The sequence below is a fragment of the Ranitomeya imitator genome, chromosome 1 (assembly GCF_032444005.1).
Source record: "Ranitomeya imitator isolate aRanImi1 chromosome 1, aRanImi1.pri, whole genome shotgun sequence".
Lineage (NCBI taxonomy): Eukaryota > Metazoa > Chordata > Amphibia > Anura > Dendrobatidae > Ranitomeya > Ranitomeya imitator.
This window is the reverse complement of record NC_091282.1, coordinates 281,650,237-281,663,129: the sequence shown is the minus strand read 5'-3', so window position 1 is coordinate 281,663,129 and position 12,893 is coordinate 281,650,237.

The window sequence follows — 12,893 nt, the reverse complement described above, 5'->3', positions numbered from 1 at the left end:
GGCAGAACTATAGCTGACATCACCAGGATACCTCGAGCTAAATAGCAAACCCGAACCAAGAGTGAGGCAGAGCAAAGTTAACCTTGATATGATCTGCCCGGAAAAAAGGCAGACAGGTTTAAATCCTGGTACGAATCATGACAGGTAGATAGAAGTTCTGTAGACCATAATTTCAATACAGTTATATATGATGAGTTATAGTTGACATACTTTATGATGGGATTTGTTCAATTTCACCATCTACTATATGTAGCCCAGACTATCATGACACCTTCTTGATGACTTGTATGTAACCCTAAGGCCACGTTCACACATTTAGCATTTGGTCAGTATTTTACATCAGTATTTGTAAGCCAAAATCAGAAATGGAACAATCAGAGCAAAAGTATAATACAGTATAAACACATCACCACCTCTGCATTTTTCACCCATTTCTGATTTTAACAAGCAAATACTGATATAAAGTACTGACCAAATACTGAATGTGTGAACATGGCCTCAAGTTACAATGCTCCCTAATTGTCCATTGCAATAATAATTCCTCATGAGTGGGCCCTTCATAATGCTCCCGAGAGTCCCACTACTAATAATGTCACCTCCAGTAATAACACCTCCCAGAGTACCCTCTCCAGTAATAATCTCCTCCAGCGTGCTTTTTTCAATAATGCCTTCCAAATAAAAATCCATGCTAATATGCCCTTTCCAGTAATAATGCCACCTAGTTAAAATCTCATCAATCTGCCCCACAATAAAAATCCCCCCAATGTGCCCTCTCTAGCAAAAATGCTCCAACACAAAAATTCCTCTCCAATAGGTACCTTCTAGCAATAATGTCTACCCCAAAAATATATTCCACAAGGTGCCCCCACGAGTAATAATGCAAGTTATCTCCCAAATTGCCCCCTTATGTAATAATTCCTGTTGCGTTACTGCACCTCCATCAATAAATAAAGTTGATACTCACCTAATTATGTCTCTCAGCAGACCAAGTCTTTTTCTACCCTGCACTCAAGAGTGGGCCAATGCAAGCAGCGCCAGCATGCTGACATCTTGTAAGCTGCAAGTCTACAGTAGCTTGTGACCTACAAAATAGAGAGTGTTAGAGCTGGGAGCCCAAGATCAAACTTTATTGGCATAATGTTGGTGCCTATAAAGTTCACAGTGTTGGTTGCTGGAGATCCGGGACATCAGGCAAGATGTTCAGGGCCCATGCACTGGATCTTCAGCACTTGCACCACCACTACAGATAGAGTTGTATACATTTTTATTTTTGGAACCAGAAGTTAATCCAATCCAAATACATTTTTTTCTGTAAGATCATTACTGGAATTGTCTTCCTACAAGTTTTAAAAAAGCGGTTTGATCTGTTAAAGAAAAGAAAATACATAAAAAATGAAATAGACTACAATTATGTGCAATGGCAGAGTGCAGAGCAAGAAAAATGTAATTATGCAATCCAGGCTCCAAAATATCAGCTGATTGACACATTCATCCACATTTTGGCTCCTTTTCATGTATAATCAGGAATTATAATATTGAGAACCCTCTGTAGTTTTGATGGATTGCTTTATATCATTATGCTGCAGACTCCAAGATGTTGCTGCTGTAAGTGAACAGTCATTATCTCCAAATCAATATGCAATGAAGTGTTCTTCCCTTTAACTATGTATAATAAATAGTAATAACTTCCTAATGGGATTCAAGGCAATTTACAAAATACTGTGAACAATTAAACAAATATATCATAGTACAGCAGTGCCCAATTTAAAAGGAAGTCCAGAGACTGTTAATTGCTGCCATCTTTACTGGCCTGGTACACCATTTTATATGTGCTGGAACTGGATAATATTGCTGGTAATGTAGATGGACAGGAGTACATCTCTGTCTCAATGTATTCCACTTTTGTGGAATAAATTATGATGGATTTTTGGGGCCATGCTTAGCCATGCTCACTCCTGTTATTCCCTACTCATTAAAAAAATGTTGGAGTTGAAGCAAAAAGTTCAGCAAAAGATTTTATGATGTTAACAATTTTTTTTGCCAAACTTCAGTCATAAACTTTTTAATGAATTGATGGTTTGATGTCTCAACGAGCAAAAAGGTAAGCTAACAGCAACTATGCTACTTCTTTTATGTGGTTTTAGAAGAACACAACTAGTTATATTGACTGTTAAATCATGAGTCATCAGTCAATTTTATTTATTTCATTTGCTTATACAGAGATCTTCATTACTTGGCCCATTGGAGTTCACAATCATAATTGCCTATCAGTATGCATTTGAAATGTGAGAGGAAACAGGAGAACCCGGTGGAACCCTCACAAACACAGAGAAAATATACAAACTCTTTGCAGATCTTGTCCTTGGTGGGATTTGAATCCAGAACCCCAGCACTGCAAAGCAACAGTGCTAACCACTGAGCCACAGTGCCACCTGTCTATGGTAACAAAATGATGAACAGTCAGACCTATGCTTTGATCTCTTTTATTAAAGTTTTTCAAGTTGGACATAATAAAATTCCATTGCTGCCATCAACTATTTGTTCATATAGGCAATAAATCAATTTAGTAAAGACTAGAGATGAGTGAAATTATTCAGAAAATGTTCACCAATCTCAAATTTGGCACGAACATTGCAAATTTGGATTCTTGTTCCAAGCATTTTTCCTAAAAATTGGCAAAACTGAGCCAAAACATTGTAAATTATCAAGCTTCAACTAAGGGCTCATATTCACATGCGAGAAACTCGTATGAGTCTCACACGTCAGTTCAGGAGTCAAGCATTCAGCGCATATAATGCTACGTGGCCGCACGCTCCGATCTGAGTGTCGGGTACAGTGCCGGGTATTGATGTGCGAGACTCATCCGAGTTTCTCGCATGTGAGTATGAGCTCTAATGCCTTTGTTAGGATAGTGGTGCTGTATGATGAGCGGGGAGGACGAGTTTGATGTGGGAGAGGTGGGGAGAGGTCATAGTGGTCGACTGTATTTTTTTAAACTTAATGTGTGAAGATTTTGGCAGCCAATAAGGGTGCAGAAATCATCCGCAACATCCAGACACAAGGGCCTTTTTCATTGGCTGCCGAAGTCACGTGTCCCTCTCCCTATAAAAAGTGGACATATTGCTTTTGTGCCATTTTGTTAGTATAACAGTACAGAGAGGCAGCTCTGGCTGCAAGTAGTAAGTTAGTTAGGTGATTTATTGTCAGCTATTTCAGTTAAATAGAATCCTGTGTCATATCGACCTTCCATTATCTAAATCATTTGTGCTAATACTGTGGTGCAGGTAGGAGTCCACATTTTAGAATCTAAATCATTTGTGCTAATACTGTGGTACAGCCAGGTGTCCACATTTTAGAATCTAAATAGTTTGTGCTAATACTGTGGTGCATGCAGGAGTCCACATTTCAGAATCTAAATCCTTCTGCTAATAGTGTTATGCAGACACCTTTTTGCTAATGTGTGGTCTAGACACCAGGCCACATTTCAGAATCTAAATGTCATGGTTTGGACAGGGTTCATGTCCTGCCCTCTCAGGGTTAATTGTATGTGGCCTCCTTTTGGATCTGGGAGGGGTGTTTATATCCACTCAGAACCTGGATTTCATGTCAGTTATACTTTCATTCTGTCTGTGTGTCTGACCCCCTGGTGTGCGTGTGCATATTGCGTTTGACTGCTTTCCTTGGTTCTGACCTCCTGGCCTGTCTGTTCTGACTTCGTCACCTTGCATCTATTTCAATATTTCCTTGCTTGGTTTGGCTCCCTGATCTCCGGCTTTAACCTGACTATCCTTCTGTCTCACCTTCGGTACCTCATTTTACCTCCCGGTTTTGACCTTGGCACGTTTGACTTCTCTCCGGCGCTGTCTGGCTCACCGGCACTCTGGCGCCTGTCTCCACCCTCGGCTACTCCCCCCTCAGTCACGTGGTTCAGGTTCTGCTCGCGGCCCGGTGAGTTTTCCGCCGCTCTGCTTGTGTCTCCCTTACTTCAGCGAGCCGACCACCTTGCGGCAGGTACACCCAGGGTTCATGAGACTAAATCCTTTCTGCTAATAGTGTGGTCCAGACTCCAAGCCACATTTCAGAATCTAAATCCTTTCTGATAATAGTGTGGTCCAGACATAAGGCAACATTTCTGAATCTAAATCGTTTGTGCTAATACTCTGCTGCAGGCAGGAATCCACATTTCAGAATCTAAATTGTTTGTGCTAATACTGTGATGCAGACAGAAGTCCACATTTCAGAATCTAAATCCTTTCTGCTAATAGTGTGGTCCAGACACCAGGCCACATTTTAGAATCTAAATCCTTTCTGCTAGTTGTCTGGTTCAGACACCAGGCCACATTTTTTAATCTAAATCCTTTCTGCCAATAGTGTGGTCCAGACACCAAGTCACTGTCACGCAACATGTAGGAAAGGCTAAGTTCAAGACTAAGGGATAAGGGAAAAGGAACCCAACACTAGGGAAGGGGGAAGTGGAGACCCCTAGGCAGATCTAATGTCACCCTGTCTGCCATATCGTCTCTATATAGGTTCCACATCTATCGCTGAGCAGGATGCCTAATCCCTGCCTGACCCTGGCGATAAGCCCTGCACCAGGAAAGACAAGATGTGTGCTAGTCAATCCCCACTACCACTAAAGACAAATGAGATAAACAAACAAGAGAAACACTTAGCTTGAGTAGACTTAGAGAGAAATACTGACGTCCTCCAAACATCAGAGAGGAAGATACAGTAGCTGTACAAGTCTGGCAAGTTTTGAACAACTGGAGAGGATGGTGCAGGAGTATCTCAAGCTCAATATCAATGCCATCAGAGGGGGTTTGGACAGTTTTACATTTTGGTCTTCAAAAATGGAAAAGTGGCCTGAGACTGCCTGTCACACCTTCGAGGTTTTGTCATGGCGGCAGAAAGCATTCTCTCAGAACATGTCTTCGATGATGCTGGTGGTATCCTGATGGATAAGCATATCCGGCTGTCCCCTGAAAGTGTAGACTATGTAATTTTCATCAAGATGAACAAGTTATGGATCTCCAATAACTTTTGCACCCCAGTCGCAGACTGGGAACGCTAGGTGATGGTGTAATTTTTAGTATGCGGCATTGATCCCGCCTGTTGCAGTCTGTGACCCCTTTATTGTGGCTTCTGTGCCTGCTGTTGCTACTGCTGCTGATGATACAAACAATTTTTGAAATGTGGAGACTCCAAGTTGGGTCTCCATCTGGTGAGTTGCCAGTAGTGGAAGGAATGTCAGAGCCCCATTATACTATTTCTACACTGGGGAAATTGATGCCACTCTAGTGGTGTGTGGCAATAATTTTTTTTTAAATGTGGAGACTCCAATTTGGGTCCCCATCTGGTAGATTGCCTATAGTGGAAGGGATGTCAGATCCCCGTTATATTATTTCTGCTCTGGGAAAATTGATGCCACTTTTATGGTATGTGGCAGTAATTTTTGGAAATGTGGAGACTCCAAGTTGGGTCTCTATCTGTTGAGTTGGTGTAGTGGATGGGATGTCAGAGCCCCATTATACTATTTCTACTTTGGGGAAATTGATGCCAGTTTAGTGGTGTGTGCCAATAAATTTTGGGAATGTAGAGACTAGAAGCTGGGTTTCCATTTGGTAGGTTGCCTGTAGTGGAAGAGGTGTCAGAGACTCATTATACTATTTCTACTCTGGGGAAATTAATGACACTTTAGGGTGTGTGTCAACAATTGTTTTAAATGTTTGGACTCTAAGTTGGGTCTTCTTCACATATGTTGCCTGTAGCAGTAGGACTCACAGACCGGCAGGCCTGTACTTACTATCAGTCAACTAACTGTGTTACTATCCTTAAATGTTTCTAACAATAGTAGTCTACAAAGCTGATATTTTGTGCCATCTGAGTGTGGCTGAGCAGAAACCCAGTTTGAGCTATTGCATGAGGTATCAGGACACCCAGCACAGCAGGCTTACATCGGTCCATCACCCACCTCGTCTTAATTTAAACTTAAATTCAAACCTCTAAATGCTGGCCCAGACCCTGGTACCTCATGCATGTCCTGTGGCCAACTGCTGCTGTGCCATTCTAAAATTTGTACTGTGGGTGAATTGATCAGTCAACTATCTGTGTTAATATCCTTACAGTTTTCTAACATTAGTGGTATACCAAGCTGATATATGTGCCATTTGGGATAGTGTGGCTGAGCAAAAAAAAAACAGTTTGAGCTATTGCATGAGGAATCAGGGCTCCCAGCACAGCAGGCTTACACCAGTCCATTGTGCCTCATCTTAATTTAAACTTAAATTCAAAGCCCAGACCCTGATACCTTATCCATGACCCATACCTTACTGCTGTTGTGCCACTAACAAATTTCTTATGTGGGTCAATTTTTGCCACTTTTCCTGGTGTCTGTCCCTAATATTTGGAAATGTTTGGACTCCAAGTTGGGTCTCCTAAATATGTGTTGCCTGAATTTGGCAGGGCTCTCAGAGCACCAAGCCTACACCTGTTACTTATCCACCTGTTACTGGTCAATGTTTAAGCTAGAAATGCTGGTCCAAGCCCTGTCTCATGCATCCATGCTGCACAATTATACCATTTGTACTCTTTCCTGGTGTTTGCCCCTAATTTGAGCTGTTTTAGCAGCTTTTTGGCCCCTATGAACGTGTTGTCTATGCATTTGGTATTGCCTCCCATTGCATTCAGTGGGGTTCGGATATGTTCAGCAACCATCAAGACGTTCACCGATCTGAACCAAACCTTGAAAGGTTCGCTCATCTCTAGAAAAGATACTTTAAGGACCTTTACATAAATCAAAAAAGTTAAGTAGTGTCAATATCAAACAAACATGGCCATATACAGTGGTGCCTCAAAGTTTGTGATCTCCTCTGAATTTTCGGCATAAATTTGACCTTTAACTACATCAGCTTTTCACAAAGTATAAAGATAATAAAGAGGACCAAATCAATCAAATTAGTCAAAAATATTAGACTTAAATAATTTTCCTAAAAATTTTTTTTAAAACCTGACAAATTTCATAGCCTTTAGGATGAGCAAAAAAACTGGAGGTGAAATTTAATTAATGTAGCACAAACGGTGGGAAGATCGTAGCTTCTAGTCTCCCATGGAAACTATTGAAGCAGCTAAAAATTCTAAAAAAAAAATTGAAAAAAATATTAAAACAATTAAAAAATATAAAATTTTAAATCACCCCCCATTCGCCCAATTCAAAATAAAACAATAAAGAAAAAATAAATACACATATCTGGTGTTATAACGACTCCAGAGCACATATTTAAACAAAGAAAAAAAGGGGCAATTTTACACTAAATAGTAGAAAAAAGCCACAACGCCTACACAAGAGGCAACCCACTCCATATTAACACTATAAACAGGAGAACCAGGAGTATAATAGGTATATAAATTTATTATAAATACAGGGTATAAATATACATACAGTAAGTGATGTAAGATGATAGTATATAAGCAGAGAACACAATATAAAGTGCAAGAAAGGATGGAAACACGGGAAACCAGTATCCACCCAGTGTGCGGGAGGTCCTGTGGCCCGATCTGCACATGCGCCGTATATGCCGCTTGCTATTGGCTGATTCCTAGCATGTGATACATCACATGTCCTAGGACGGCCCTTTTTAAGGTCCTTCTCGGCAACCTTCACTATCCCCTTGATAAAGCGGTTATATGGAATAAGCGAAACGTACGTCGGGGGTCTTTTTATCCTGGTTCCGGTCTGGTGTGCGGTGTAGCCCTTCTTATCTGCGGTAAGCCCCAATATTTCACTATTAGTGACGATTTGTCACTTTATTATATGTACTACTGGCTTCCTGCAGCGCTGTGTATTTTCAGTCTGTTGCATCAGACTGTTTTGGATTTTTTTTTGTGCTCCCGCACACTGGGTGGATACTGGTTTCCCGTGTTTCCATCCTTTCTTGCACTTTATATTGTGTTCTCTGCTTATATACTATCATCTTACGTCACTTACTGTATGTATATTTATACCCTGTATTTGTAATAAATTTATATACCTATTATACTCCTGGTTCTCCTGTTTATAGTACATATCTGGTGTTGCTGCATTCAGAATCGCCAGATCAATCAATATTTAAAAAGGATTAATCCGATCAGTAAACAGCGTAACGAAAAAAAAAGTAAAAACACCAGAATTACTTTTTTTTTACACCGAAACATTGAATTAAAATGCAATAACGGGCCATCAAAAGATCGTAGCTACACCAACATAGTATCAATAAAAACATCAGCGCGGTGTGCAAAAAATAAGCCCTCACCTGGCCCCAGATCACGAAAAATGGAGATGCTATGGGTCTCAGCAAACAGCGACTTTTTTTTAACAAACTTTGGATTTTTTTTCCACCACAGAAAGAATCTATACATGTTTGGTATCTATCTACAAACTTGTAATGACCTGGGCAATCATAATGGCAGGTCAGTTTTAGCATTTAGTGACCATGGTAAAATAGCAAAATGAAATATAATTGTGGAATTGCACATTTTTGCAATTTCGCCGCACTTTGAATTTTTTCCCATTCTCCAGTACACTACATGGTAAACCAATGGTGTTGTTCAAAAGCACAACTCGTATCACAAAAAACAATCCATCATATGGGCATATTGACAGAAAAGTAAAAAAGTTATGGCTCTGGGAAGAAGGGGAACAAAAAAAGAAACTCAAAAAATGGAAAAACCCAAGGTGAGGAAGGGGTTAAAGCCCCACTCCAGCATTTTTTTACAGCACTAGAGTGGCACTTACCCCCGGTCATTTTCTCACCCTCCAGAGTCTTCCAGTTTTCTTGGTGCTGCTCTGGTCCTTCTGCACCATCTTGTGACATTAGCTTCTGACTGGCCAGAGGTCAGAAGCTATATCACAGACTCTTAATGCAAGTCTATGAGAACCAGAACCAGGCTCTAATGCACTTATATTGCAAAGGAACCTCCGCGCAGTTCCTCGAAACATTGGTGCTGTGACTAGGCCACTTTTCGACAGAGCAACGCAGGCAAATGGATGTATGCGGCGACAGGTGAGTATCAAACAGAGGGCAGGGGACTAAAATGTAATGCACCACTCCAGCAGTGCAATAAAAACAATGCTGGAATGGTGCTTTGAAGAACAGGTATTTATTAAAGTCTGAGGCTGCCGTCACACTAGCAGTATTTGGTCAGTATTTTACATCAGTATTTGTAAGCCAAAACCAGGAGTGGAACAATCAGAAGAAAAGTAGAATAGAAACATATGCACCACTTCTGCATTTATCACCCACTCCTGGTTTTGGCTTACAGATACTGATGTAAAATACTGACCAAGTACTGATAGTGTGACCATAGCCTGATAGTGAAAGGGCATCATGGCATGAACAAAAGAGATTACAAAAGAGATACAGGCAAAGAGTTATTGATGCTCATCAGGCTGGAGAAGCATTTCTAACAAGACAGACTGTGTACATATGGAATAAATTCAACACCATTTTTTACTGCCCACAGAAGTGATTGATCAACAAAGATCATTCCAAAAACAAGCTATCTGTTAGTCTGTAAGTTCAAAAAGGAACAAGCCAAGGTAAGCACTAAGCTACTGAAGGACTCTTTCACATTTGCTAATATTAACTCCTTCATTCCCAAGTCTGTTTTCACCTTCCTAACCATGCCAACTTTTACAATTCTGACCACTGTCACTTTATGAGCTAGTAACTCTGGAATGCTTCATTGTATATCAGTGATTCTGATAGTATTTTTTCATGACACATTGTACTTCATTCTAGTGGTAAATTATTATTTGGGTATATTTATGAAAATATCCAAAATGTGACAGAAAATGTGAAAATTCCGCAATTTTCAAACTTTTAATTTTTGTGCCCTTAAACCGGGTAATTACACCACACAAGATAGATAATATAGTAAATAACATTTACCACATGTCTATTTTACATCAGCATCATTCTTAAACCTTTTTCTTTTGTTAGGAAGTTGAAAGGGTTATAAGTTTATCAGCAATTTTTCATTTTTCCAAAACAATTTACAAAAATATTTTTTTTAGGGACCACATGCATGATATTTGAAGTGACTTTGTGGGGCCTATGTAACAGAAAATACCAAAAATTGTACACCATTTCAAAACTGCACCCTTCAAAATGCTCAAAACCACATTCAAGAAGTTTATTAATTCTTTAGGTGCTTCACAGGAATTGAAGCAATAAGGAAGGAAAAAATGAACATTTTAATTTCTCCCTCAAAAATGTTGCTTTAGCCAGTCAAACGCATAAATGCATAATAAACATTCAGGTCCAAACCTGTGTGTGAATGAGTACATGTGAGTGTCCACTAAAAACATCAGGTGGAAGTATGCATCTGGGATTTGAAGATCTAGAGTGATCAGGTCGTATAGGGTGTCGGACGTTCTCAGCCTTGAAACCTTTCAGTTAGAATTACCCCCCGTAATGGATGTGCATAATGTGTTCCACAGGTCATGGTTCTGGATATTTGTTGTGTCTCCAGAGCCTATGTTATTGCCATCACCATCAGGCTGTGTTTGCATGGACTAGGCACGTGATGGCGGTAGGGGGAAGGACCCGCATAGGGCGTTAGGGGAGATTAGGGACAGGCACATGTTAGAGTCAGAAGGCGTTCCATCTCTCATTCACTACTGTTAGGGCCTGCCTCTGCCTTTTCCATCCCGTCATTGGTGTATGCTTTGTCGTCCGCCAGACTAACCCGTGTCCGAGCCTGACAGTTACTCTGGACTCCATCTAGCCTCAGTTCAGTGGTGTTCTTCTTTTCAGAGGTGCACAAAACTATGGCCGACTGAACTTTTATGGACTCTTAAAAAGACTGACACCGCTGGATCACAGGCCAGAAGCCATCCACAGTGTCTCCATTTGCCGGATTATAGGGAATCTTCTGCTGGAGGTTCTGTCTGAATCAAGTATTTCTGTGACTTACATGGAAACCTCTGTGTATGTGCTCAGCATAGAGCACAGGATAAATGTGAGCCAAACCTTACTGCAATCTTTGGGAGGCAGAATGAACAAGTCAACAGCAAGTCAAGAATTTTTTCTATTAATTTTTTATTCAATTTACTGTGCTGTATTAGTAATCAGATGACTTTGGGCAATTACAGTGATATCAGATTTATATCCTTTTTATGTTTGGCTACTATTACACTCTAAAACAGTTCTTGCATCCCCATATTTTGAGAGCTATAATTTTTCTATATTTCTGCTGACAGAGTCATGAGAGAGCTTGATTTTTCTGGAACAAGTTGACGTTTTTGTTGGTACCACTTTTGGGCTTTTGTGATCGCTTTCTATTCTGATTTTTGGGAGGCAGAATAAACAAGAAATAGCAGTTCAGCATTTTTTTGTTTTTTATGTCTTTCACCAATTTGTAAAAGTTATAAGACAGCTGTATTCTTTGGGTCAATATGATTACAGAGATACCAAATTTATATATTTTTTTTCTATTTTGTCTTACACAATAAAAACTATTTTGCAAGAAAAACAATTGTTTTTGCATTGTTATATTCTGAGAGCTATAGCATTTTTTAGTTTTCCGCTGACTAAACAATATGGCCGGGATGTTTATTGCAAGACAAGATGACATTTTTAACCCATGCCATTTTGCCATTTCTCCTTACGTGCGGCTTTTTTTTTTATCATGTTTTAATCTTTTTTTTTTTGCAATATGATAAGAACCGATAGTTTTTGATCATTTTTTTTATTATGCTGTTATCAGAAGGGGTTAACTGTGTGTTGGGCTCTCCATGCAAGTGCTGTGATGTTGACACATCCAGGACACATGCAGCTGCTGTGCCAGACAGCTGATCAGCCAGTGGGCTCCATGTATCTGGGTTCTCTCTGCAGCTTATTCAGCAAGCGCTATAGCTTGCCAAATAAGCAGGGACCCGAGCAAATTAGCTCAACTCTACTTAAGAGAGCAGCTCTTTGGATAAAATTTAGCAACATAACAGTCATAGCTGTTTTTTGGAATGGAATGGGCTAAAAATTTCTCCGAGCCGATGTGCAGGACTAATCAGCAATTACCAGAAATTTTTCATTAAGTTTTTACTGAAAAAGGGAGTCGTGCCAGTTACTGAAAGCAAAGGTTTACATATTTTTGCTACTCACAGACATGTGATATTGGTTTATTTTTATCATTTAAAAATTAAAAAAAAGTCTAATTTTTTTTATTTATGTGTTGAATTGGGCTATCTTTATCTCCTTTTAGGACTGGGAAAATCTGATGTATGTCTAGCTAAAATTTATGCAAAATTATGATAAATTCTGAAAAGTTCACAACCTTTCAAGCACTACTGTAAAAGGCACTGCATTGTCTGGTTTACAGATTCCACCTTTACAACTCTAGTGCTCCTTTCTGTTCTCTTCGGTTGGATTTGGTTACCCTTTCATAGCATTCATAGACAGATATGTAGCACTTTTTACAAAACACCTATAACATGTTTGCTGATATGACTAAGATTTAAAATGTTTTTTCACTTTTACAAATGTGTAACGCAAATGTTGCCAGTCATGTGAAATTTGATAGGACACACCCTCATCTGGTTTAGCGCCAGCTATCCGCCACTGCGCCAGTGTTTTGGCTGCAGTGATAATGGCATGTAGATAGCTCATAATTGATGCAGCCAATAATGGCATTCAGTATATCTTAAAATTAGTATTGAGATTCCCTAATGGTTTCAAATAGAAATAAAGTGTCACCATTTGTATAATTAGTATAAATCACAATTAATCACACTAAATAAGAATTTAAAATAATGATTTACAGTTGTAAGTCAAATAATATTATTAAGAGCTGATTTTTGATATTAGTGGGAAGATGCCACAGTATGCGTAAAGAAAGAAATTAATCCCAAGAAGGCTAGA